The 24,382-nt window shown below is 46.2% G+C and overlaps 1 protein-coding gene across 7 annotated transcripts in view; it reads left to right on the plus strand.

Moving 5' to 3' along the window:
* The window catches only part of SPSB1 (splA/ryanodine receptor domain and SOCS box containing 1), a 131,606-nt gene that overhangs the window by 20,728 nt on the left and 86,496 nt on the right, over positions 1-24,382 (plus strand). The window contains exon 1 of one of the 7 annotated variants that reach the window (XM_085609762.1): positions 15,192-15,314. The exons of the other annotated variants lie outside the window; for them this stretch is intronic. The gene's annotated coding sequence lies outside the window, so the exon portion shown is untranslated. Of the gene's footprint in view, positions 1-15,191; positions 15,315-24,382 lie in introns of those variants that run through there. 7 annotated transcript variants of the gene reach the window in all.

Here is a 24,382-nt window from a genome sequence, read left to right on the forward strand (position 1 = left end):
CTCCCTCCCTCTCTCTCTGCCTCCCTCCCTCTCTCTCTGCCTCCCTCCCTCTCTCTCTGCCTCCCTCCCTCTCTCTCTGCCTCCCTCCCTCTCTCTCTGCCGCCCTCCCTCTCTCTCTGCCGCCCTCCCTCTCTCTCTGCCGCCCTCCCTCTCTCTCTGCCGCCCTCCCTCTCTCTCTGCCGCCCTCCCTCTCTCTCTGCCGCCCTCCCTCTCTCTCTGCCGCCCTCCCTCTCTCTCTGCCGCCCTCCCTCTCTCTCTGCCGCCCTCCCTCTCTCTCTGCCGCCCTCCCTCTCTCTCTGCCGCCCTCCCTCTCTCTCTGCCGCCCTCCCTCTCTCTCTGCCGCCCTCCCTCTCTCTCTGCCGCCCTCCCTCTCTCTCTGCCGCCCTCCCTCTCTCTCTGCCGCCCTCCCTCTCTCTCTGCCGCCCTCCCTCTCTCTCTGCCGCCCTCCCTCTCTCTCTGCCGCCCTCCCTCTCTCTCTGCCGCCCTCCCTCTCTCTCTGCCGCCCTCCCTCTCTCTCTGCCGCCCTCCCTCTCTCTCTGCCGCCCTCCCTCTCTCTCTGCCGCCCTCCCTCTCTCTCTGCCGCCCTCCCTCTCTCTCTGCCGCCCTCCCTCTCTCTCTGCCGCCCTCCCTCTCTCTCTGCCGCCCTCCCTCTCTCTCTGCCGCCCTCCCTCTCTCTCTGCCGCCCTCCCTCTCTCTCTGCCGCCCTCCCTCTCTCTCTGCCGCCCTCCCTCTCTCTCTGCCGCCCTCCCTCTCTCTCTGCCGCCCTCCCTCTCTCTCTGCCGCCCTCCCTCTCTCTCTGCCGCCCTCCCTCTCTCTCTGCCGCCCTCCCTCTCTCTCTGCCGCCCTCCCTCTCTCTCTGCCGCCCTCCCTCTCTCTCTGCCGCCCTCCCTCTCTCTCTGCCGCCCTCCCTCTCTCTCTGCCGCCCTCCCTCTCTCTCTGCCGCCCTCCCTCTCTCTCTGCCGCCCTCCCTCTCTCTCTGCCGCCCTCCCTCTCTCTCTGCCGCCCTCCCTCTCTCTCTGCCGCCCTCCCTCTCTCTCTGCCGCCCTCCCTCTCTCTCTGCCGCCCTCCCTCTCTCTCTGCCGCCCTCCCTCTCTCTCTGCCGCCCTCCCTCTCTCTCTGCCGCCCTCCCTCTCTCTCTGCCGCCCTCCCTCTCTCTCTGCCGCCCTCCCTCTCTCTCTGCCGCCCTCCCTCTCTCTCTGCCGCCCTCCCTCTCTCTCTGCCGCCCTCCCTCTCTCTCTGCCGCCCTCCCTCTCTCTCTGCCGCCCTCCCTCTCTCTCTGCCGCCCTCCCTCTCTCTCTGCCGCCCTCCCTCTCTCTCTGCCGCCCTCCCTCTCTCTCTGCCGCCCTCCCTCTCTCTCTGCCGCCCTCCCTCTCTCTCTGCCGCCCTCCCTCTCTCTCTGCCGCCCTCCCTCTCTCTCTGCCGCCCTCCCTCTCTCTCTGCCGCCCTCCCTCTCTCTCTGCCGCCCTCCCTCTCTCTCTGCCGCCCTCCCTCTCTCTCTGCCGCCCTCCCTCTCTCTCTGCCGCCCTCCCTCTCTCTCTGCCGCCCTCCCTCTCTCTCTGCCGCCCTCCCTCTCTCTCTGCCGCCCTCCCTCTCTCTCTGCCGCCCTCCCTCTCTCTCTGCCGCCCTCCCTCTCTCTCTGCCGCCCTCCCTCTCTCTCTGCCGCCCTCCCTCTCTCTCTGCCGCCCTCCCTCTCTCTCTGCCGCCCTCCCTCTCTCTCTGCCGCCCTCCCTCTCTCTCTGCCGCCCTCCCTCTCTCTCTGCCGCCCTCCCTCTCTCTCTGCCGCCCTCCCTCTCTCTCTGCCGCCCTCCCTCTCTCTCTGCCGCCCTCCCTCTCTCTCTGCCGCCCTCCCTCTCTCTCTGCCGCCCTCCCTCTCTCTCTGCCGCCCTCCCTCTCTCTCTGCCGCCCTGCCTCTCTCTCTGCCGCCCTGCCTCTCGCCCTGCCTCTCTCTCTGCCTCTCGCCCTGCCTCTCTCTCTGCCTCTCGCCCTGCCTCTCTCTCTGCCTCTCGCCCTCCCTCTCTCTCTGCCTCTCTCTCTGCCTCTCTCCCGCCCTCCCTCTCTCTCTGCCTCTCTCTCTGCCTCTCTCCCGCCCTCCCTCTCTCTCTGCCTCTCTCTCTGCCTCTCTCCCTGAAGGACCACACAGTGTTCGTGTGTGTGCAGTTCTCCCTGTAGAGTGCACGTGTGCAGACTTCCAGCCTACAGGCTATAGATATGCAATCTTCCCTCCTGCGCTCTATGCATGTAGAGCCCTTCCCTTTGCAGGCTATATGTGAGCCGTTAAATGGCGTTCAATCCTCTGTGCAGCGAACACATACATCCCTTTCCTGCAGTGTTTAGTGTTCACGTTTCCAGGTGGGAATTCCCTCAGAGTCTTCCAGTTCACCCCGGTATGGAGTCTGGGCAATACTTTTGTGGTAGATCCTTGTTTGATATAAAATCGCCTCGCCTGCAGTCGGCCCTATCCAGAAAATGCAGACGTCCATAGACACGTTTTCTTTTTTGGATCCATTTCACAGGGCAGCAAATAAGGAAAGGAGGAAAGAGAAGGCACTACCCGTTTCCTGGAGTCTTGGTTTTCACCGAGGAGCGAGACCGAAAGAGAGGGAAGTCTCGGAGGCTTAGAGGCCGTCACCGGGGCATGCGCTCACAGTTTAATTTATAGGGGCTTGGGGAGGCTGTGCGCTGGAGCCAAATGTACATAACGATTAAAAAACACATACCTGTGCAGGCGCTGCTGCGAAGGTTCTCCCGGGCTGGAAGGACGTCGTGACACCAGGGGCACAGGAAGCTCACCAAAAGGTCCTTTAAAAGTCAGCTGTAACTAGCGCTAGTTACCACTGACTTTTAAAGGGCCTGAGCTTCCTGTGACGTCAGAAGCAGGCAGGCCAATCGGAGGAAAGCAGAGACGATGGCCGCAGGAGGAAATGTTGTGATTACGTATTAAACGCGTATTCACAACGTTTGCTCCTGCGGCCATCTTCCCTGCTTACTCCAGAGAAGAGCACTGTACTCGATCTCGATCAAGGTCCGCGGGCCGCCAATGAAGGCCTGGCGGGCCGCCAGCGGCCCGCGGGCCGTACTATGAGGAACACTGCCCTAGAGCAACAGTGATCCAGTCACTGTGACTGTCACTGAGGTCACATGAACCTTGAGCAGGTTAGGGCGGTGCAAACTGTGTCCGCACTGGGTACCTATTTTGGGTGGGTGCATAATGTTAGCAAGTATATTATGGTTTAAAAAAAAGCTTGCTGCCTCCTTCCAGGCCTCCATCAATTTTCAGAAACCATAACAATGTCATGATAACTTCGGTGATTAATGTTCTTCCTAGAGCGAGATCCGAGTTTTGTCTAGTGGAAGGGTTGACTTCTGGAAAGGTAGCACAGAGGGTTAATGTGCCTGCTGCAAAGAACATGTACCATGAAGATCACAAAGTGCACTGCTTTAATGGGGGGGACCATGATGAATGGGCATTTAATTCAGCTGTAGATGATGGATCCCTGAACAGTGTCATGTATGTGCATGTATGCATTGTACTGAGTGGATTACCAGGTAATTGTTCACCAGCTCTCTGGATGTCACATGTGTTTTTGAGTCCCCAGATAGATCATGCAGTCTGTGTGTTCTCTTTTGTACTGCCAGTCACCGGTGTATTCAACTGTGTAGCCTTGGACTGTGTCATGTACGTGTATGTTACTTGCATGATCGAGGTAACTATTAGCAGCGATACTACGTGTCTCTCGGTCCTCTTTCAAGTGCTTGCCGTCCTTTTTCCCCAGCAAACCCCCCCCGTAACCCCCCCTCCTCCTCCTTCCCAGGGGCGGCAATCTGAGGGATAGCCCAGCGCGACACAAGCTATAGCTACGCCCCTGTAGGGATTCAGGGATTAAAACATTCTTAACTGCTTGGGTATGCCCTGGCTTCACTACATTGTAAGCCAAAAGGACAATGGGAGAAACTTTCATTGGGACTGAAAAGGTATCCATAGACATGGGACCGCAATGGTTAACAGTAACTAGTCTGGTACGGACTGCCTCAGGGGACCAGAAAAAAAGGGATAATGGAGCAAGGATCATGGTGTCTTTCCTAGCCTATTCTAGGACCGTAGCATTTGTGGATGAACTATTTACTTTTCGATCTTTGAAATATGTCATTAGCACCACCAGGCAAGGGTTCTGCATTGCACTGCTATTGTGATGGCTCGAGCACACTGCACTTGCTGCCAACACATCAGGTCATGACTGTGCCGTCCTTGAAGTAGAGCCTTCTTTGGTCTCTCCTACTCAGGTCGTTATTGGATGGTTTCCCCCTCCCCCCTTCCCAATCTTCTCTAGATTTAGACGTTGCTGCAGCCCAGCAGCTCTGTTACTGGTGTACGGGAATAGAGAAGTGCCTTCTATTCCCCAGACATCTCTTGTGGCTAGCTGTAACCTTCATCTCTGCGCTGCTCGTGTCCTTTCTCTTAATGGCCCACAGACCTCGATTGCTCGAAGCTCCTCTATTTATAGCCGGTTTTGTATGCTGAGGGAGTTGTTTTTTTGCTCTCCAGTGAGTGGTGGTAAAACGTATGTCTGCCATTGAAAAGGGATGTGATGCTTGCAGTTCATTAGAGTTAAAAATATCGCCACGAAATCTAATCGTATGTGTTTTAAGCGTACACGTCCTTGCAGCTTGCAAGCAGGAACGTGTTGAACAAGCATGGATGGGGGTAGGGAGGGTTGACTGCCTGCGGTGTAGTGATAATCGCAAAGGGGTAGAGTGTAATAAAAGGGAGGATGAAATGGGACTTGGCTTCCAATTTGGTGCCTACTTGGGCTTCTAATTTGGTATCTAATTTTGTCTTCCCTACAAGCTCGTGAAAAGCAAGTTGTTTGTTGTTGTTGTTTGTCTTTAGTTTTTTTTTAGCTTTAAATAGTTTAAAGAACAATATCTAGTTTACTGTTTGATGGCTGGATTCGCCCGTCCGAAAGAAGTCTCTAATGTGCTGAACATACACTTTTTTTTTTTTTTTTTATGTTTTGACTTTTATCAAAATAAGCTTTCATCATTTAGAATAACTTGGTTCTTTCCAGATTTCTTTTATCAGAGTCTTGCAGAGCATTCAATTTCAGACATGGAATGCCTAAATAGCGAGTTGATTGTACTGGCATCTAAACATCTAGCCTGAGAGAATTACACGAGTAATAAGTATTTAGCGTTTGAGCTTTAAGTGCTGGTTTAGCAAGTTTTGGTCCAAAAACTTCGGATATAAAGTACATGGGATAATGGTAAAATGCACTAGCATCCAGCTGCATTTTACTAATCCCAAAAATGCTGTTATGGGGTTGCTTGCATTTTCATCTAAACCTCACCTGACGTGGTATTTCTGACTGGGATGTTCTTAATGGAGCAGTACAAGACTGATTAAATAAGTCTGGTTTCTGTCGAGTGGAATGTAGCACTGGGTAATACCCAGTGACTGAAATTGATTCAAGCATTTCTTCCATCACTTTTATTTTTTTGTTTTCTACCTTAGTGTAGACGGAACAGCGTAAATTGGTTTGGAGTGAACCCATCTAGGGTTAAGACACCTTTGTTAGCTTTCAGATTGCTTACGAATTAAGAAACTGCCACAATTACATTTTAGTTTTATTAATTGACAGCATTGCATTCTGTTTCACGTTTGCTCTAAGGAAAAATGATCCATATGATTTAAAAGCGCCTCAAAGCTGTGCTGATTGACACATTATGAGCTTTGCACTGATTCAGTCGAATACTGTGTTGGAAAGCCAAAAAATTAAATGACCCAACTGTAAAAGCCCGAGTCTCGTGGTTATGTGCCCTCAGGAAGCAGAACAGTCGTTATTGGCTTCCTTTTGGATTCCAGGGCTCATTTAAAAATTGTGTGCGTTATTTTTAAAATTCTATTTGGCACTGACTCCATAGATTTGTCACTGAAGGAAATTAAACTCCTTCTCAAATTGGGGCATTTCAGACTAATCTGCTGGGCCAGTGTTCCTTTAAGCAGTGCTCTGTTTTGTTGCGTCTTTGGTGTTAAACCGTTCAACTTACTGGGGGCCAAATGGAGAGAACAATTGCCCCTCCACTCTACATAGGAAAACTAGCACTTCTCGCAAATTAATTTTAAGATTAACTTTATTCAGGCGCTTGACTCTCTAGCAAATGTTCTTATTACGATAGGCCAGGGCCTAGAGCACTTCCATATGATCTTTAGAAATTTCCTTTGTCTGGGTGTGCAGTAGGTAGGGGAACCTTTTTGTATAGTGGCCGTTTACTGTATTGCTTTTGTCTGAAGTTTGCCTGCACCTCTTCCTAGGAGTGGCGGATGGAGTTTTGGGTCCGGATTGACAGCGCAGCGGTCGCTTTACCTCATGTGATCCTGAAAGTTTTCATGAATACTATAGAGGGGACTGACTCTGCCCAGTTGAAGACTCCTCTGACACCACTTTTGATTTGGGCAAAGTTGTGTGCTACCACAGAAATAGTGCTTATTCTCCAAGCATCTATTATCATTAGTTTAGGAACCTGCTTGAACCGCAACCCTTTATCAAGTTGTGCTATTGTGTTGTGTGTGTGGAGCCTGACCTCAAGCCCCTTAAGTCCCATACATGCCAATGGTATTTTCTCGTACCAGCAAAAAGGGGGGGGGGGGGGGCAGTTGGGAGGAATGTTCTGTTGTGTTGAAGTACTAACCCACTCCTACCTTTCGATCGCCATCTTCAGGGATACCTTAACATTGCAGTATTTGAGAGAATGATGCAGGTCCCCCCCCCCCCCCCCCCCACACCTGATTACCATTTTAAAGTTTTGTGGGCTGGAGAGTTGCTTACAGAGGTTTTTAAGCCCCTCTCCTCCATTTGGGTATTTCTCTATACATTCGTAACCATGGTCATGTCTGTCGTTAGTTCGGGTTTTTCATTGGTTATTAAATCCAGGTGAGAATCAATCTGGATTTATAGAGCCCGGCTAATCTGGCGCTTGCATACGAGTACCAATACATCATGGTTTTTAAACATCTTAGATGTCTTTACTTCACGTGTAAGTTTAGTATTTTTAGCTTTGAAGAGCAGCTTGTTCTGTTGTACTAGTAGGCATGGAATGCAGTACTTCATTTTAATTACAAAAACAGCGTTAAATGCACCAAAACCACTTGCCACACACTTACCAGATTTTTTTAATTGCTTCAAACATATTGTCAAGGATCCTCACGTAGTATGTTTATGAATGACTTGATACACCAAAAATTAATGGATGGCTATTTTAATTTTTGTTGTATATGACCCATCTATTCAAGGTGAACTGCCCTTTTTAGGTCTGGCTGGACGGGATGGCATCTTAACCAATTTTGTACAGCGTGCTTGAAGTGGGCTTTGGCTTGGCTCTACCCGGACGAGTATTACTCCTATTCTATCAGCTGGTGCTGTATCGTTGGTCTAACTTCCAGGAAGTCATTCCATTAGAATGCATGAGGACTATACTAAATCTGAAAAATAAACTCCACAGTGGTGTTTACCTCATTCAGTTCTTTTCCTATATGCATTCCTCGGAGAAAGCAATGTTTGCTACTCTTTTTTCCCAGTACTAGCAAAGCCAGTAGGGCAGGTTTTAATGTGATTGATAGATCATATTTCTGGATATAATGCATGCAAACCGCATTTGTGACTGGCTGTTTAAATTTTTTAGTACACTAAATCTTCACGTTGGTATGGTGAGGTTTTGTTCTTTAATGCTTCCTTTGGGTGGTTGTTGTGCATTTTGACAGTTCTTAAATTATTAGAGTAGTCTTTCATAGCCTGGCTCAAAGTATGAGACTTCTCTTCACCATTTAATATATTGGATGTATAATCTTGTTTGAACATAAGCTTTCGCCTTTCTGGACTACATTGGGTTTGTGTTTTCTAAGTAGACTGAGCCTGTTTAAATCAATGATGTGTCCTTTCTTAGACCGTAATCTTTACCCTATACAAGTGTTGTGATTCTACTCTTTCCATGCTTTCAGAAGATAATGTTCTGATATTGAGAATGTTCTGTTGAGTTTCAGCTGCAGTGTCCTGTGAGTTTTCCTTGGTGCTGGTCTATTCAAATTGATATCTAAGGGGAGCAGTGGGGTGCACAAAGGTACCCTACAGAAGGTTGTCAGACATAATTGTTTGATTCTAGCCCTTGATTTCAATGCCAGTCATGGAAAACATTTTTGCTGGTGGAGCTTTAAGTTACCTTTTGAAATTGGCGACGAGGCCTGCGACAACTGGCTGCTGGATGGCATGAAGACTGGTGGTATCTCTGAAGTAATACTGAGGTGTCTTTGAAAACTGAGTACTTGTATTGAGGAAGTGGGGTAGTCTGTGCTTAATTTGAGCTAGGCAGAGGGTACTGGTATTATTTTTGAGGACTAGAACTTAGTTTTCATCGGACTTTTCTATAGAACAAGGGGGAGAAAGTGGGAAAGGAAGAGAATGGTGGGGGTGGCAAACGGGGGTAGATAAGAAAAGGATTGGGTGGCTGGAAGAAGTGACAGGGAAGAACAAGCATTAAAAATGAAATGGGTGTCACCTTTTTAGTTAAAGCCATTTGCTTTGCTATACAATACCATTAGCAAAGCAAATGGCTTTAACTTAGTCAAAGGCGAGACCTATTACATTCTCTATGCTTGTTTATTTGCATTTTGGTCCCTGTAGTCCTTTTTGATTCATTATTTATCCAGTGCAACAGATGAGACAGTGCAAAGAGTCACCGGGGCATGAATGAGATTTTCATTCAAGAAATTGTTAAAGCAGAGTACTTGGAGCAGTCGGCTAGCTTCATTGCCCCTCGCGCCCCCCCCCCCCCCCAGCTGCCATTTCACTGCTGTGCATGTTGCTGGGCCTGCTTGAAGCAAATTCACTGCCTGAATGTAATTTAATATGCTGCTGAGGACCACATTTTACCATGCTACTCTCTGCTGCATGCCAATAAGTCAAGTTGTGATGGAGTCTCTCAAAAGACATTGTCACACATAATGCAAACATGCAAATGTCACACATAAGTAGGCTTAACTTGGAAGCCCTGACCAAGAATTCTACCCAGGACTGTCCCCCTCCCCCAAAAAAGATATGGGTGCTAAGAACGATATGGCGACTTAACCACGAATGTTATGATGCAGCTGTTGTATTCGATATTACAAAGCTGTTTCATGTGTCATCTTGAATATTTTAAAGTATTCTGTGACATGTCAATGCAGACTATGAATTGTTTTTCAGCAAATAATTTCAAATTTACATTTACCTTGTAAATAAAGACCGCCCTATTCTGTGTACATTCACATATGAGATGTCTGTGCAAACGTCAGGCCAGGAGGGCATAAGAAGCCTCGCCAAGCCCGCTATGTAATCTTATGCTCTTTTTAACAAAACGTACAGTATGACCTAATCTGGAAGATTATTGGTGGTTTGGAGAGATTTGAGGGAGGATAAATGTACTGCGTATGGCCAAAGTGAATACAGTGGTCCAGGAATGAGAGCACATTAAGGAGTTTTGGTCAACTAACGTTCCATGTAAATTTAAGAGCCCTCACCTCTCGCACCTGACAGTTTACTGAAGGACTCCGTGTAGGATTCTCTTCCTGTCTTTTATTTATGATGCCAATGCATTCTCGTTGTTGTAGTCTAGGTGTACTTCAGGGGAGCCAATTGGACTAACAAATATTACAAATTAATTCATAAAATAAAGCTAGGGACTAGACAATATAGCTCTGATTACGAGCGGAACGGACCCGAGCGGTGCTGTCCAACCCCTGCGTAAACCCCTGTTTGCACAGGGGTCGCACTTACGAGTTAAGTATTTACTGCACCTGGTTACTACCGGGTATCTCGCCAGAATTTACCTGCCAGAATTTAACGGGAAAGAGTACAGTGCTACCCGTAGGTGCAGATTTTAGTGTGATATGCACCAAAATCTTCATGTTAAAAACATGCAGAGAAACAACCAAGAATCAGACAGTAATGAGGAAGGTGGTGGGCGGGGACTGTCGACTGTAACACACAGGCTGTGTGAGGTGGAGCAAATTAAGTAACAAAAGTGCAGTGATGGGTATACTGGCGCAAGAAGAAACAGTACGTTTTCCAAATACAGCGACTTAGAAACGCACATACCTGCACAATACCAATGCTGTCATAGGCACAAGGCCATGTTTATGTTTGCACATAAAGCATGGGAAATCAGTATAGCTCATACAATAAAGAAACCTTGTCAAAGGAAGCTGTGGTACGGAATGAGAAAGAATGGAAGGGCGAGTGGTAGAAAACAACTTGTAGGAGTGAACGCTAGCGCTTATTTTGTAAAAGGCAGAAAAAGCGCTTTGCCATGCCAGCTCATGCACTATTTACACAAACGTAAAAACATTGTCATCCTGCAGATGCTTATAAGGAGAATCGGAGTGTTTAGGTGTAAATAAAAACACCATAACATGACATATGGTACCATAACCGAAAGTTGCTAGAAAGCCATCAAGAATTGGGTGGACAACAGAAGCGAGAGTAACGCAGCTAGGGGGAGTACGTGAGGGAGGGGGGCAACAGACATGGTTGTGGGAGTAGCAGGTGGGGCGGAAGGGAAAATAAGGACACGCAGGAGGAAGCAACAAGGAGCTCGAGGGAAGACTCGCACGAGGGAGAACAATACGGGACGAAGGGAGATGCAAAAGAGAGAATCCTGGATCACGGGGCTAAACAGAAGGGCAAGAGAGCAGTATCAGGGCAGGTATGGGGAGAGAAGCACATGGGCAGAGAGCGTGGAGCACAAGAGGCAGAGGGGTGGAGAACTCACTTTGAAGAACAAGCTCTCGGCTTTGGCAAAGGCAGCGGTGTGTTTATAATTGCATCGCGCTTTCACTATGTGAGCGCAATGCAATTACAAACACGCCGCTGCCTTTGCTAAAGGGGAATGATTTTTTTTTTTTAAAGTGCGTAGCGGCTAATTAGGAGACAGTCTCCCGCCGCCAGTAAGAGATCCAATCCCGCTTGGTGTGGATTAAAGGAGACAGGGTGACAACAAGCAGTGATTGACGTGCCTTCAGTGCAATCCTTGCACTGCCTTTAGCATAATTTGTGACGCCAAACGACATGCACTAATCACAACTGAAGGCGGAGCTGGGACGAGGCTTCTGTAACCGTATCGATTCCAAGAAGCCTCGTATGACGAGAGCAGCGCATGCACTGCTTGCATCAGGCTGAGGCCTAAAAAACAGGGAGCGGGTAGGGATAAATAAGTCTCCACTAGTTTTAGTGTGCCTATATCAATCGTGTACAGCCAGTAAGTTGACTTCAAGCTTTTTTTTTTTTTTTACGAATAAAGCACCATTTCTAATCCCTTGCTGCTGTGCTTTTAAGCAGAATAAATACTCGTTTAGTCTCTCTGCTTTAGAAGAACTGTCAGCTGAGGCAGCCTCAAAGTGTGGACACCCTTTCTATAAGCTTCAGCTGTTATACATTCGACCTTCCCACAAGCATCTTACTGTCCATCACAGGAGCTGCCTGCTGTGCTGGCGTATGCTGAACGTAACAAGCCACGCACCGAGTATGCGCAGTGTGTGGAGTGCCCGCCTCGCTCCTGAAACCCCCCCCCCCCCCCCCCCCTTCTCCACCATGAAAGATACTAGGGCTCGCTTGTCCTGCTAGTGGTTCGATCATTATCCAAATCAAAATGAGCGACGGAGCTTCTTACATCACTTTCCGACATTACAAGTTGTAATGTTTGCTTGTTTTCCTGTAGCTCTCTATTAATTGGACTTTCATTCTTTCTTCCCAAGATGGTGGGTTTGTGCCATGCTTTTTTCCATCATAAGCCATCAAGGAGCATAAACAAAGGAAGGGGGGGGGGAACTATCCCTCCAATAAGGGAGCACACCGCTCTCTGCACATAGTCAAGTAGCATTTTAGGAATGTAGTAATAGCTGTGAAACTATTTATGATTTATGCTTTTTTTTTTATATTGGTTTGTAATGTCACCCACCCATACATACCAATCAGTTTGACAGTTTAATTCTCGCCCTCATATTTTCTCATCATGAACCTTGTATACAGAGTTGGTCTTCATGTTGGGATGTGAGGGTGATCTGGCAATTGACAATTAACAGGAACCGAGCAAATCTCCATGGAAGGGATCAAGACTCTAAAAGGAGGGACAAAAAACAAAGATTACCCACACGAAGCAAACTTTTGGGAAGGACACTTGAAGAAACCAATCAAAAGCATTTGGCAGGCTGTGAACCCAGAGTGCATACAGCATGTCTCGAAGAGACCGTGCATGTGCTGCCTAGGTGAGACCTAAAAATGCCATGGGGTAAGCATGGATGGAAAAATAACCTGCAAGTGTGAGATAAAGGGGCAGGGTGTGTAGGTTAGTGAATGAGACGTGAGGTGGAACTGAGACTAGACAGCCTTGGTGTTTGGGTAGATCCAACATTTGGCAAGCCATTGCGGGCTTCTGAGAGAGTTTGGGCACTGGGAGGAGCACTGTCAAGTTGATGCAGCAATAGAGCCTGTCTGCCTTCCTACTGGGCTTAGAAACTCCTTTTTATACCTCCTTTCTAAATGAAACTACGGTCAGGTGGTCACAGGGGCAGATCCTCAAATGGATGTCTTCATGCTTGATACCGAATGTGCCGACAACTCGGACTCCGAAAGCACTGGTACAGACTCCTCCTACTCCTTGCTTGGGTTGAGCACTGTTGAGGTAAAAGGCCCAAGAGGGGGGGTTCTTGTTTGAGTGGAAGCTGGGGAGGCGATAGTTACAATTTGCTAAACACCTCTTCCTTGGAGGAGCTAGTGATTCGATTTACAGTTGGATCAGTGTATGGATTAGAAGCTGTGTTAAGTCTTGTAGGAATGTGGCTGAGTCCAGAGCCTTTTCCCCTCAAATTGATGCTGTGATCAGCAGTGCCCAGGGCCGTAAATCTGGTATTCCGGGTCCTTACCCTGGCCTCTAAAATACCTTGCCGATAAAGGGGGAGGAGAGGTGCAAGGGTGCTCTGTCAACGATGAAGGCCTCCAGTCTCAACGCTGTGGGTCTTCATGAGAGCTTGGTTCCCTTGTGGATCAGAATGTCATGAAAGGCAAAAAAAAAACAGGACTTTCACTATTAATTTGTATCCCACAGTTTCGGCCATTGAAGGAAACTTGAGGTTTAATTAATGCCTTCTGCAAGATATTGAGCACTCTCGCTGCCCCCGACTGCTTGCATATCATGGGGTAGGCTTGTCCTTTAGTCGTGAGGCTGCCGGGTGTTTGCTGAAGCAGATGGTAGAGGGAATGTACGGGGACTGGAAGGGAGGTAGGGTTGCAGCAACATGAGATTCAGCAGCCACAACAGGCTACTTTGTGAGCCGTGACTCAGTGGCCAGAAGTGAAGTCTGTATCCTCTCCGCAATTATTTCACCCCGTCTCCCCATCAGCTTCCTGTCTGTCAGGAAAAAGCCAGCTGTTTCCAGCCAGTACTCAAATTTGTTTCCTTCGGTGTTCTTGCTCGAACTATCTTAATATCGTCTGGGCAACTGCTTGTAAGTCAGCTCGTGCGAATTAAAAAAATTAATTTCCAATAACCACTGTTTAACGTAAGAAGATAAGTGAAGCCTGTTTCTTGCATGATTTTTCTGTGGTCTTTTTATGAAATATTCCTGACGCGAAGTACTGATCTAGTTACAAGAGTTGTCTTTGTTGGGTAGTGTCTTTGGAACCTAACGTGTGGCAACCTATTGTGAGGATTAAAGCATCGATTTCGAAAACCGAGGCTATGTCTGCTGATAAACGTGGGTTATGGGATTTGTCAGGCTTGTAGTCTCTCTCTCCCCCGTCTTCCGTTTAATGGGGTGCTAGGTCTAATTTCATTTTGGTTGCCGTGGAGCTTTTAATTTGGCGATTTGCCCCCTCCTGGAATGGAAGGAATTGAGATACATTGCCACATTTTTGATGAATGCCGTACTCCGGGGGCTGCATTGCTTCATCTTGAAATGTTTGTCTGTTTGCCACGCCTAAACCCTGCTATTGTCGCTCCCAGGTTGGCTGGTAAGGGATTACTGTAACCCGGACTCCTCCCGAGTTTTGGATTGAAAGTTGCTTACTTTAAAAATGTATTGCGACTGGAAATATAACGAATATGCAGCCTCACTTTTGTTGGAACGAAGAAATCTCTAACTCCGGTTTCTTGGTGATTTATTGCTTCACTGCAGAAACCTTTCTTTCAGTGATGCTATGCAGTTTAAAAAAAAATATATATATATATATATTTTTTTTTTTTTTCAAACGGGCTGTGGAACTGCAAGTCTCCGACCTTTTTAATCCAGTTGTTTGTGCCTCTCCCATGTCGTCTCTCAGGCCTTTTGCAGCCATTTGGTTCCTTGCCACCCACCAGTGGGTTGCTTGAGCTTTTCCTCCGCACTGATGTGTTTGCCAGTTGTGACAACGGGGAACCTTTCCACTCCACTAGTCGGTTTCTCTTAGTACCCAGGGTGGACGCTTTGGCAGCAAGTCCTTGAACCACTGTAGCTGTGACTGTCTGCATACTCGGCTCATTTTGTGACATTACAGCAGCTGTTTGTTCCCAGCAATGCACATTTGAACAATGGCATTATCTTTTCCAACTGTCTTTAGCAGTAGTGCACATTTGGGTGTCTGTTTATGGTAACATTTGGGAGAGGCGAGGATCGTAAAGTAGAAGGGCGGCTAATTTTTATGCAGATCTTATGGACAAACAATATGTTGCAGCTTTTGATATATCCATAGTGGCCTCAAAGTGTGTGTGTGTGTGTGGATATGTACACACTTAAAAAAAAAAAAAAAAAAAAAAAAAAAAATTCCCCTCCTACCCCAGAAGCTCATCAGCTCCAAGCCAGATTACCTCAAACACGTACAGAGCGTGGTTTTTCTCACTTGTAACTAGCATATTCTCTAGAGTATTGGCTTTATTTCTTGGTAGCAACTGCTTCTTAGACACTTGCTCTTCACTTCCAAATATCTTTTAGTTTTGCAAGCGCTCCTTTGGCGCTGCTTGGCTTTAGTCTCCCTAAAGTCTAGTTCTGTGAAAGAGGATTAGCCCAGAGCTGCTCCCTGCCAATGAATGTGATATGTATGATCATGGTGGCTTTACTGCATAGACACCTGTACCTTTTTTTTGTTAAAAGGAAAAAAAAGAAGATCCATGGCTTTTGTGAGGAGGCGACTGCAGCTTGCACCACACATTTCCCCTGCCATGCTGCAAATAATAACACAACTACTAACCATCACACTTTTTCCTGCAAGTGTGACTATTCCAGGCCCCCAAAGCTATAAGAATGGCTTGAGTGGCAGGTAAGTCATTGTAATGTACATTAAATTAACTGTGCTTGTGGGCTTCTCCAAATTAGCCAGACACTCCACCTAATGACAAGCTGTCACAAGCATTGGTGTTAACGATTAAGTGCAGGTGCTGAGCACCGGAAACCACCAGCTCAAATTATGCACTTAGTGTGCCCGTTTTTCTCATTAAAGACTGGACCCACGAGTCCCTGGTATATCGGTCTGTCCAAAATGCATTTTCACATTTAGAACTTGTTACTTTCCCAGCAATATTAAGTTTCTAGCAATGGTTTTTCTATCTGCTAAATTTGGGTAGGTTTCTGTGGGCTGTCTCTTGGCTTCAAACTAGTTGTAATGGAATCCAACTGTTTGTTACCTGTCTTCGTCTAGTCTGAAGAATACTTTAAACACTCACTTGTTCCTGGGTCAGCAAATAAACTCGGTGAGTTGAACATCTACTGCAGAGATGCGCATCAGCAGATGGTCTTTGATACCAGTATCACTGACTTCTTTTTATCCTTATGAGATCCTGTGAAAATGTTTCTTGTACCCAGAATAAAAACAATATTGGGTCCGGAATATCCCCTGCTTGGTATATAGGCATTTTCTCAAGCCTGGAGTCCTGACCTTGTGTATATTGGGTATCTTGACTTTCTGTTCAAGGATTTTTATTGGATATATATGAAGAAAGTAAAAAATAAACTATGCAGTACAACAAATATAACCATGCTCAGCAATGTAATTGCAGTAATCTTAAGCATTCGTAGCAGTTTGACCGGAGGCTTTTTGCCATTGCTGGTTATGTATTCTGTAGTGAAGTCAGGGGAGAGAAAGGAGCCCGGGAGTAAGAATTGAGGAGGGGGGGGGGGCGGGGGGGGGGGGCGTTAGTAATAAGCCATAGCAGTGAGGGTGGATAGCAACGGCAATCTTCTTTGAGGATAGTTGTAGTAATACAAGAGCTCATATAACTGTCAGATTTCACTTAAGTTTCTTATTTGGTATTAATCATTGAGGTTGTTTAGGGAGTGGGCTACCAAGTGGTAGGACAGTTAATATGTACATGATGATATGCCGTTTTTTAATTAATTTAAGAGGATTTAGATTTTTACATGTAAAAATAGTTTGTCCCAAAGTTTGCACGATTCATGTGGGTTAAAGTTCTTGTTAAATACGGTTTTGTCTGCACCTCTGGTAAAGCAACCCGTGCCCAAATATAGCCCTGGAATAACACTAATCATGCATGTTCAACCTGTGAAGCCCTTATAAGTGGACCGCTAGCTTCTGTCCTTGTCCTGGGTACACCACATAAAGCTGTGGTGTCTGCATATTGTGTTTTTGTGACTAGTGTGGCTTTTTACGTGTTACTGTGTGTAGCCTAGAGGCCCCTGTTGTGTAAATTCTGCTGTTATAATTATGCCTGAAACCTTGCGCTGGCAACCTGTGTGCATGTCAAGTGCGCATATATAGTATGAGTAGCACTTGTGAAGTAGCAGGACTGTGTGTGAGACTGAGTACCTAAATCAGTTGGATTCTTTTGGGATGCCCCTTTTCCTGCCTTGACATGGCACAATATAGAGGCTGTAGACTGCTGCCCCCACCTTATTTTTCAGGTAATTATAGATTTCTCCAGTCCTGTACTTGTCACCTACAAATCTCTTTTAGGTCTTAGTCGAAAAGCTTCAGTGGAACTTAACTGGGACTAAAACACCAGTTGTCGCATGACAGTCCAGAACTGGAAGTGCTGTTTGTAATGACATGAAGGGAAATGGTCAACCTAGTGGAAGTGTATGGTCTGCATTAATCTTGCATAAATGTATAGTCCAGATATATGTTGGAGGTCTCTAAGGACTGCTGTGACCAGGGCTGGTGTCAGTCTCCCAGAGTTGTGAAGACCTCACCTGAATCCTACACTTCCTGCTGGTGAAGCTGAGGGACTAAGTCCCTACAATCCTAGCGGTTGAGAGCCGGAAGGAGTCTGCCTGGCCCTGCAGTAGGAGATTGTCCAAGAGGAGCAGCTTATTATACCCTGGGGGTATCTGGCGAAAGACTGCTTGAAAACCGGCTAGGAGTGACCTGTGCTGGTCCCTCCTCGTCTCTCCAAACTGGTTCCTTACTGAAACTGTCAGACTTTTTTAAAACTTGCATGTGCTCTGGTTACTGTCGGGGCAACCAAACTGCAGCTGCTTGGGCGACACTAGTCTGCACTGAGGCTGCTGTATCAACTGTGCTAGCCTACAATTGTCCTAGTAGCTGACGGCCCAGTCTGGCCTGCTTTAACTTTTTAGCGTAGTAGAGGCCAATACCATATGATGCATAGGGGGAGCTATAGCAGGTGGGTATGCATCTATGCTCGAGCACCAGAGACGCTGCACTGCTGGAATAATAAACACAAGTCCTGTGCATGTGACGTGGGGAAAATTGAGACTGCCCTCAGCCTCCTTCAAGCTTTTGCCCTAAGCTACTGGGTGGGGTAAAGTGGAGAACAGCCATCAAGGAGTCACGTGGGTGGGATTAGTAGGGTACTCTGCATGTAGCGGCACTAAGGAGAGTAGTTGCCAGAATTACTGCCCTGTATACCAAGTTGAATTTTGTAGTGTTTAGTATTGCTCTGATTTAAAAGTACTTCCTTTTCTTAGGATACGCACTGGCTGGACACTGAAGTTACTATTTGATAGATTTGAGTCTCTGCCACACACGCACACTTCCTTCCTGAGAAGCCCATGACTGATTGCCTCTCTGCCCTGAGCCTTTGGGGTGGATGAGGTTTACTTTGGCCCAACTTGCAGAGCCATTCTAGTACGAACCCTAGGACATCGGCGGATCTAAACCACCACAGTTGACTCAGTAGACCCTGTCTGTTCTGCTGCCCCCTTAAAAGGGGGGGGGGGGGGCAGGGTCCAACATAAGTTGAATATATAATATATTTTTTTTTTTACAGTGGCATTTCTACAAAATACAGGCAATAGTCCTTTGCAATATTAAAATGCCCCAAAAATGCGCACATATATTCTACTATTATGTTTGCTTTACTCTAATTCTAATCCCTCGATTCTTTAGCAAATGTTTTTTTAAGATCGGTCATGAACACAGTCCAAGCTCAATTTAAAAAAACTTACCAATTCCACTGAACTGTATGGCATAGTTCTCCACATGGAAGTCCTGTAAGTTGGAAAAACTGATACTTTAAGAAGACAATAGCTGGCATGGTTATCTAAAGATCGGTGGCTAGCATCCCAAGCAATTCTACAAGGGGTGTTCTCTTAAAGGACAGGAGATCAAACTGTTTCTTCATTCTTCTGATAGTGTATGTTTAAAGGTTCATGTATCCGTTCTTGTCCTTGACGTGTTCATGTATGTAGATTTCTTTGTTTTAGATGGTGTATATAATCTTGTATGGGTAAAATGCTGTTTCATACTAGAGTAATTTTGGTGAGCTCCATATCTTGTGAGACTTAATATTTCTAGAGATTTTTTAGGTTGTGTGTTCCCCATCCATCTTGTGTTCTTCTAAGACAGTGTAGATTATGATTCAGTCGAGCCTCTCCATGCAGGGCTAGGTGTAAAATGTGTGAGACCTTAAGCCTGCTCAGACCTGAAGTGCGAACGCGTTTTTTTTTGTTTGTTTTTGGTGCCCAACTCCCAGCCTGACCATCTGTCTCTGAGGTTTTGGATCAAACACCTAATTACTTCAGATTATTTTCCTCCTTGATTGATTAAACTGTAGACTTATTGTGAATGGATTACACCTTTAAACTATAGAGGCCAATGTACATACCTACAAACTTGGGCGGGGGTTAGGGGTTGTAAGGAGAATTTACTCAGCATTTACATACAGGCCTACTCTGGTGTGTGTGTGGCTCCATTATGAATTTAGCTTCAGCCAAGCCTTAATGTTGGCTGCTGTTTGGGCCAAGGTTACACATGTTCTTAGTCTCTCTCACTCTCACTCTCCTGAATCCAGGCTTGGCATGTTCTATGTCTTACTTGAAAACATGGGTTTCTTTCGAGTTTGGTATGATGTTCAGGGCTCGCATGTGTACGGCTTTCCTGGCCTTGACATGGTAGGCTTGGTTAATGTTCGGCACTGAGAGTATTAACCCCTGAACTCCTTATGATGTCTATATACTCCTGTGCCAGATACTTTCTCCAGTGTTTGTGCAAACCTCGTATGAACCTTGGTAGGTCTCTTCCATTAACATTTGTGTTTCGACATTCTGGTCCAGGGTAGGTACACTCGCTCACTCTTCTGTGGGCAGGACTGTAAACGGTTTTACTTATCTGACTTAAGAGTGAGGATTTTCCCCGTCCCTTAACCCCCTCCTGCCTCGCTGCTTTAGCAGTCTCCACCACCACCTATCTTTCCGTGTTCGAGTGAGGCAGCAAGAGGCCAAGGCACCTGCTCAGCCCAGATCACTCTTGGTCTCCATTCGCAGCTCTGCTCCAGTTTCAACTTGGGTCCAGGGTGGAGTTGCAGCGTTAGGCGGCGGGTGCCTCCTTGAGAGTAGGGGTGTCGTGTGTTTTTAAAATTTTATTTTTATTTTTATCCCACTTGTTTCTCTGGAACGCACCGTCTGGGAGCGCGAAACGGCACCAAAGTCTTTGTAGCCGATATCGCTATGCTGGCATACATGCAAACTTTTGCACAGATGCTCTGGTTAATGCTTCCCTGTTAAGATCAAGGAACCATGCGTACACACATGCATACCCCACTCAAAGCGTGTTGTAGATTTCCTAGGAAGGAGTGAGATGGAACATTTGCGACCAAATAAATTGGTGGTTCCAACACGCACTGTCCTCTTGTTAATCCTGTTGCATTCTCTTGGATTTTTGAGCATATACTGCCTGGCAGTGTGTCCGAAAAGTGGCAGTTTGTATTTTGCAGTAAACCTTGCTAAAGTTGTAACCTAGAGGAGAGTGAAGCGAGTTCGATGTCTGTGCTAACTGGAATGTGTTTCTTGTTCTAATTTTGTGGTGTATTAAACAATTTTCCCAGTAAATACTCTTTATCGTCCTGGGATCTTCTGCTCACAATACTATCACTTTGCTGATTGTATTGTAAAGTTGTGTAGCACTTTCCCACTCATTGAATCCACCTTTATGCTTTTTCTGGTTGGTTGAGTATGTAACTTTTTTTTTGGGGGGGGGGGGGGGGGGGGGAGAGAGAACTTCAATCCATTATATTTAGTTGTACATATTAACCGAATTTCTTTTTTAGCTGTTATTTTAAAGCTTGTTAGTGATATCATTGATGCTCTTCAGATTCACTAAGATCAATTCAAATGTATGAGACCATAGAAGTGAGAAACTTCCAATAAGAATAAAGCAAGCGGAGGAGAGCAGTATTGTACTGTAGCATTTGTATGTAGGGCACTAAAGTGCTTATCCACACGGTCCAGTTTCACCGTATACCTGAACCTATCTTGGAATTGTTTCATGTCCTACAGGATGACCACGAGGTGCGTCTATAGTATTTTGGAATGTAGAGCCTGGTGGTGTGATGGGTGAGTGTATAGATATATAGATGCACAAATGATAATGACTAACCAGATTGGCCACGGGCCAGTGGAATGCTGTGGGCACCTTCACCAAAACTGAGGGTAATCTAAGAAGACCTAGCAATCCTATATGGCAACTTACTCCTTGCAGAGATGACGTTGAATGAGCAAAAGGATGCCAAAGAGGAAAGAATGGAAATTGGTGACATAACCAGCATTCATGCACCATTTCTTTTTATAAACTTTTTTTTTTTTTTTTTATTGAAAACAATGCATGACTTAAGAGCATTCCAGTTATACACAGGCTAGCAATAACTGGTACATTGCGAGTGAGACATGAAAGCATAGTTAATTCAGAATAGCAGTGACAATTTACTGTTAAACTCAGTTAGGTCTCTGTGAGAATGTCCCCTATCTCGGTGGCTCACAGATCTCACCCCTGTGAACATTCCATTGCCCCCATATTTACGTCCATTTATTCGGGCATCCCCTTGCTTCATAGATCGACTTTTCCGTGACCATACACCAGTCCATATCCTTGCCCCAGTTTACAATGTTTGGTGGTCTCTGAGCCCTCCACAGTCTGGCAATGTTCCCTTTCGCCACCATCAGCCCCAAAATAACCCACATTCACTCCCTGGAATTCAGGTCAGTGGGGCCCGCACATTCAGGAGAGCCAATTTTATATTGCAGTCAATCTGCTGTCCCAACGCCTCTTCCATCAGGCGCGCCACCGCCTCCCAATATCTCTGGGTAAATCCACATTCCCACAGGATGTGGATAAAGGAGCCTTCCAGCCCACATAGTCTAGCACAGCTTCCATCTGGACTGTACCCCATGGTGACCATCAGGAGTCAAGACAAATAGAATGTACGGAGAAGCCTTAACTGCACCAGGCAGAGTCTGGACGAGATGGCCACCTCCCGAGTGGAGGCCACCGCAGCCAGCCACTCCTAGTTATTCAGTCCCACCATGTCATGGTCGCACTTAGCCATCAATGGGGGTCGGTCGGTGTGGGGGGGTTGGTCAGTGTGCGAGGGGTGGTGGTGGTGGTGCGAGGGGGGGGTGGGGAGTGGTGGTGGGTGTGGTGGTGGATGGTGATGGGTGTAGGTATAGGTGGTGTAATATCATAGGTCCTTCTGATGGCCACACTTGGAATATTTCAGGGTGTTCAGACATCTAAAGACCAGAAGCCCAAATCTGATTAGGTAAATAGTGCGATGTACTAATTACAAGTTCTGTACGTCAGACTTTGTATATGGACATGTTTGAATGTTGAGGACATGTATACAGTGTTGCGGTATTTCTTGTTGCTAACAAGGTGTCTTTTTACGAGCACTTTTCCTTAATACATGGCATATTTGATCACCAGCATAGCAGCTACCATGTCCTTCTATAAATCTTAAGACTTTTAAATATATACATGTTAGATGTCTTGTTTACCAGTATCCCACTGTAGATCTTGTTGCATTCGTGCCATAATGCTCCTCACCCTGGACTAGTAATGTATGCTCCTCCATCTATTCCATGCTTAATTTTTTCAGTTAATAGAGGGAACGCTTTTTTCCCTGTTGTACATTTCCAGTTGATGCATGAATACCTTGTTTATGATGATGTACTGTATTTGGTATCACCTGTTGTATTTTTTTTCAAACTCAGCCCCATCACTCACTCAGCATACCCTTATCTCCAATCTGTATTCCTTCTTCTACACCATGTCTAAGTTCAGAATTCATGTCTTTCTCAACTCCTTACACATGCATAGCTGTGCATGATTTAGTTCACACTTTATAAATTGAAAATTCATAAAGGAGGGCTCATCTGGTTTAATCTTTCAGTTTATCACTATTCATGTGTTCCGGAATACAGAATCCACCTTTCTCTAGCTACCGCAAGCATAGAGGATGTTAGGCCAAAATTAACTGTTGGACCATCAAATTCCTGTTGAATTGGCTATATTCATGCAGCTGAAACTGCAGCCTTGAAATATAAGAATGTTTAACTGTTCCACAAAAAAACTATGGCTAATTATTTCACATGTAGAGCACCTACTGTTTAAAGTCTTTAATAATCGGAGCTTGTTACTAGGCTGCAAGGACTATTTGAAAGCTATTTGAATAGTTTTGAATATACCCCTGTAAACATGTCACAATTCTTTTTCCCGTATTTTCAAGTGTGGAGTTTGATCAAGTGTCCCTAGCCACCACCTGATGATACATATCATACAAAAAGTTTATTTTCCTTTTGCTTTACTTACATTTATACTGAACAGCTTTGAAAAGGCCCATAGGCATGTATGCCCTGAGGAAACCACCGTTCGTGATAATCCTTGTACCTGCAAGTTACAACCAACAGTATGAGAAAATATCATGAGGACTTAGAAATTCTTCGGGCACTATCCTGAGGCAATATTTTTCTTTTTATTGCCACATTAATAAACTGGAAGTAGGGTCAATCCCAGAGTTGTAGCAGTCAACATCAAAGTAAAAACAGTAAGTATTTAAAATGATTATCTGTACCAGTCGATTTACCAACCTTTAAAATTCAGATTTCCATTTTCGGCTTAATAATTTGAGCCTGACCGAAGTAGTGACTGTTGTGAGTGGAACTTGTAAAGGTCAGTGAGGCATCACAAACCAAGAATAGACTTATATAATTTATTGTTGTCGGAGTATTCCTTCCAGTATATTCGTTTCAAATCTGATGTATCTTTGTACCCGCAAAAATTCCTCACCGTAAGAATAGTCCCAAGCTCTGGAAGATTTAAACGACGTTACTCCCATGTGGTGCTATGTGTGGGCCTCATTTCGTTCCAGAAGGGATGATGCATCTGTATATAAGCGCCACCCCTGTGGGTGTGGGTTGATGTCTGTTGTCTCTCTGCACGCGGATCTGGAGCTTGCTTCAATCGAGCAGCATTCGTAAAGCGCAACACTGTGTCTTCCCCCCCCCCCCAGGGTTGGGCTTGGTGATGATCCTTATGGTATGCCGCATATGTCTTTGGGTGTGGCGGTGAAAGGAGGCAGTTGGATGCTCTGTGTGCATCCTGTAAGGAAGGGGGCGATCCACTTCAGGGTGTCTTGCTGAATGCCTATGTTATGGAGTCAGTTGATGAGGGTGTTGTGGGAGACTGTTTTGAACGCTGCGAAGATGTCTAAGAGGATCTGGGTCCTGGTTGTCCAGGGTCAAGTTTTCTGATGTAGTCCGTGGCGGCAACCAGCATGGTCTCAGTGCTGTGGTTGGCACAAAATCCTGTTTGAGAGGCTTCCAGTAGATGGTTTTGTTCCAAGAATTCAGTGACCTGCTTGTTGATGGCTTTCTCGTTAACTTTGGTCTGTGAGCAGGGAGATCGGCTGATTATTATTTTTTTTTTTTTTTTTTTTTAGTAGTTTAGGTCAGCGAAGTCTTCTTTAGGAGGGGTCTGCGTGTTTCCATCTGTCCAGTAAGGTTGCTATGGAGGTGAGTTGTGTGCGGATTGTGTTTGTTGCGAGGTAGTGGGGGCAGTAGTTGGTGGGAGCCCTGGTGTGGATTGAACACATGACTGCTTTGATGGCTGAGGTGGTCAGTGTGGTGACTAGGTGGTGA

The sequence above is a fragment of the Triturus cristatus genome, chromosome 1_2 (genome assembly GCF_964204655.1).
Source record: "Triturus cristatus chromosome 1_2, aTriCri1.1, whole genome shotgun sequence".
NCBI lineage: Eukaryota > Metazoa > Chordata > Amphibia > Caudata > Salamandridae > Triturus > Triturus cristatus.